Genomic DNA, 3,715 nt, shown 5'->3' with positions numbered 1-3,715 from the left:
CCACGACCGACCAACCTCAGTTCATCTTTCAATCACCCACGTGGGTATAACCAATGCGGAGATGGCACGTGGGTATCTGCTTCTATAAACCAATGAGGAGATGGGAGAGGCAGGACTTGCACCGCGTTCAGCGTCACAAATAGAACTGCCTTCTATTTTAGCGCTTGGCAATGCCGAAGCTCATTGGCGTGCACGAGCAGTGTGATGCAATGATTGAATAACATGTATGTGTACATTTATTTTGCAACGCTCACGCACATGACGCAAGTGGTGTGGTCAGCATGTAACATTGAGTAATTTATTACCATGCTTTCCAAAACAACTGTCTCATTGTATTTTACAGTTACGGATTTATTGCAACTCTCTCATTTAAAATGTTGCTGATATGACATGATCTTCTTACAGGCCTTAGTGGGAGTTAACTGTAAAAGCAATCATGGACACAGGCAACAACACTCTAATCTCTCATTGGCTACCAACTCATCAGCCAATGAACAATTCTTCTTCCTGTGATTCCATCTCCCTCTCTGCATCAGAACAAGCTGATCCCAACCATCTTCAGTGTCAAATTTGTCTTTGGTTTTGTGGGCAATGTCTTGGTGGTGTTCGTGTTGTGTCAAAAGTCCAACCGTAAAACAGTGGCCAACACCTAGATTGGAAACTTGGCTCTCTCAGATCTGTTGTTCCTGATCAGCCTGCCTTTCTGGGCAGTCTACTACTCCGTTGACTACAACTGGGTGTTTGGTGGGCTGATGTGTAAGCTGTGTGGCAGCCTCCTCTCTCTGAACGTCTATGCCAGCATTTACTTCATCACCTGTATGAGTGTGGAACGCTACAGAGCCATTGTCTATCCCCTCTAGTCTCAGTGCAGCAGGAACCTGTGTCGGGCACGAGTGGTCAGCTGTGTGATCTGGACCATTGCTGGCCTCATGACCATCCCTACCAAGGCCTTCAGAGACACCTACCACCTGGAGGACCTGGGGGTCATGGCATGTGCCCTCATATATCCACCTACCCAGACAAACTGGTTTCCTGGCCTGGCCCTGACAAAGAACATCCTGGCCTTCTTGGTACCCTTCACAGTCATCGCCAGCTATTACTGCTGCATCGGGAAGCACCTCTTGGGGGCACAGCCCGGCCTGGAAAAGAGCTCCAGCAACAAGGACCGTGTGATGAAGATGGTAGTGGCTGTGGTGCTGGTCTTCTTCGTCTGCTGGTTCCCCTTCCACTTTCTGACCTTCATGGACGTCCTGAACACCCTGGGGGTGATGCACAGCTGTTGGGTGCGCCAGGCCATCATCACCCTGATGCCCTTCACCCTCTGCCTGGGCTTCTTCATCAGCGCCATCAACCCTGTACTCTACTGCTTTGTGGGGATCCACTTTTGGGAGCAGCTGTGGCTGCTGTATGAGAAGGCCCCCAGGCTGTTGTCAGAAGAGAGACTCCATCAGGACCAGGCTTAGCTCCTTCTCCAGCAACATCAAATATACAGGGCCACTGGAGACTCTGGGACAACACAGTAGGGACCCTAGTGGATCACCTGGTAGGACTATGAGAGGACTCCTGTTAGATGTGTAACAGTTGACCCCAGACATCCAGGATCACCCCCAGGTCTAGTCTCCAGGGGACATTGACCCCCCCGTCTGCTCCTAATCAGGGTCACCCTGTAGGCTGGACAGAGGGCATCTAGAGTATACAGTGCCTTGCGAAAGTATTCGCCGCCCTTGAACCTAGCGACCTTTTGCCACATTTCAGGCTTCAAACATAAAGATATAAAACTGTATTTTTTATGTGAAGAATCAACAACAAGTGGGACACAATCACGACATTTATTGGATTTATACGGAGACTGCAATGCAGGTGTAGAAGCACGGTGGCTAGGAAAAACTCCCTAGAAAGGCCAAAACCTAGGAAGAAACCTAGAGAGGAACCAGGCTATGAGGGGTGGCCAGTCCTCTTCAGGCTGTGCCGGGTGGAGATTATAACAGAACATGGCCAAGATGTTCAAATGTTCATAAATTACCAGCATGGTCAAATAATAATAATCACAGTAGTTGTCAAGGGTGCAGCAAGTCAGCACCTCAGGAGTAAATGTCAGTTGGCTTTTCATAGCCGATTATTAAGAGTATCTCTACCGCTCCTGCTGGGACAGGTAGCACGTCCGGTGAACAGGTCAGGGTTCCATAGCCGCAGGCAGAACAGTTGAAACTGGAGCAGCAGCACGGCCAGGTAGACTGGGGACAGCAAGGAGTCATCATGCTAGGTCCTATGCTAGGTCCTAGGGCTCAGGTCCGCCAAGACAAAGAAAAAAAAAGAGAAAGAAAGAGAGAATTAGAGAGAGCATACTTAAATTCACACAGGACACCGGATAAGATAGGAGTGTTATGCAGGTGAAGGAGGACCCAAACGCGACTTAACAGAAACAGAGTTTATTAATGCTCAAAACCCGAATAACTGAAATCCTCTAGATAGTAGAGGAAAACAACTGGAGGAAGCGGCCACAGACTGCAGGTCGCCGGGTAGAAGGCAGAGCCGTAGTCAACTGAGACACCTGCTCACACGCAGCGTCTGAAGAAGGCACAAAACACGACAGGACAGGGTGATACACAATCACGGCAAAAAACACGACAGGACAGGGCGAAACGCAATTACAGCATGGAATACAAAACAAGGAACCGACGGAACAGGAACGGATCCACAAAGGAATAAATAGGGAGTCTAATCAGGGGAAAGGATCGGGAACAGGTGTGGAAAGACTAAATGATGATTAGGGAATAGGAACAGCTGGGAGCAGGAACGGAACGACAGAAGAGAAGAGAAGGCGAGAGAGTGAGAGAGGAGGGGAGAGAGAAGGATAGAACCAAACAAGACCAGCAGAGGGAAACGAATAGCATGGAACAGGGACAAGACATGACAATGAATGACAAACATGACAGTACCCCCACTCACCGAAGCGCCTCCTGGCGCACTCGAGGGAAGGAATCCTGGCGGCAACGGAGGAAATCATCGATGAGCGAACGGTCCAGCACGTCCGAGACGGAACCCAACTCCTCTCCTCAGGACCGTAACCCTCCCAATCCACTAGGTATTGGTGACCCCGTCCCCGAACGCATGTCCATAATTTTATGTACCTTGTAAATAGGTGCGCTCTCGACAAGGACGGGAGGGGAGGGAAGACGAGCGGGGTGCGAAGAAAGGGCTTAACACAGGAGACATGGAAGACAGGATGGACGCGACGAAGATGTCGCGGAAGAGCGCAATCGCACAGCGTGGGATTGACGACCTGGGAGACACGGAACGGACCAATGAACCCGCGGAGTCAACTTACGAGAAGCTGTCGTAAGAGGAAGGTTGCGAGTGGAAAGCCACACTCTCTGGCCGCAACAATACCTTGGACTCTTAATCCTGCGTTTATTGGCGGCTCTCACCGTCTGTGCCCTGTAACGACCAAAGTGCAGACCTCACCCTCCTCCAGGTGCGCTCACAACGTTGGACAAACGCTTGAGCGGAGGAGCTGGACTCGGCAAGCTGGGATGAGAACAGAGAGGCTGGTAGCAGACTACTCTGAAAGGAGATAACCCGGTAGCAGACGAAGGAAGCGAATGTGAGGCGTATTCTGCCCAGGAGCTGTTCTGCCCAAGACGCAGGGTTCCTGAAAGAAAGGCTCGTAGTATGCGACCAATCGTCTGATTGGCCCTCTCTGCTTGACCGTTAG

The 3,715-nt window shown here is 50.6% G+C and overlaps 1 pseudogene; it reads left to right on the top strand.

The window, feature by feature from the left end:
• The first annotated feature begins 390 nt into the window (after positions 1–390).
• Positions 391–1,578, top strand: LOC124016932 (annotated as a pseudogene).
• Positions 1,579–3,715: the final 2,137 nt, after the last annotated feature.

This window comes from Oncorhynchus gorbuscha, unplaced genomic scaffold, assembly GCF_021184085.1.
Source record: "Oncorhynchus gorbuscha isolate QuinsamMale2020 ecotype Even-year unplaced genomic scaffold, OgorEven_v1.0 Un_scaffold_12093, whole genome shotgun sequence".
NCBI classification, from domain to species: Eukaryota; Metazoa; Chordata; class Actinopteri; order Salmoniformes; family Salmonidae; genus Oncorhynchus; species Oncorhynchus gorbuscha.
The sequence above is the reverse complement of the archived record's forward strand: the minus strand, read 5'-3'. Positions and strand labels throughout refer to the sequence as shown.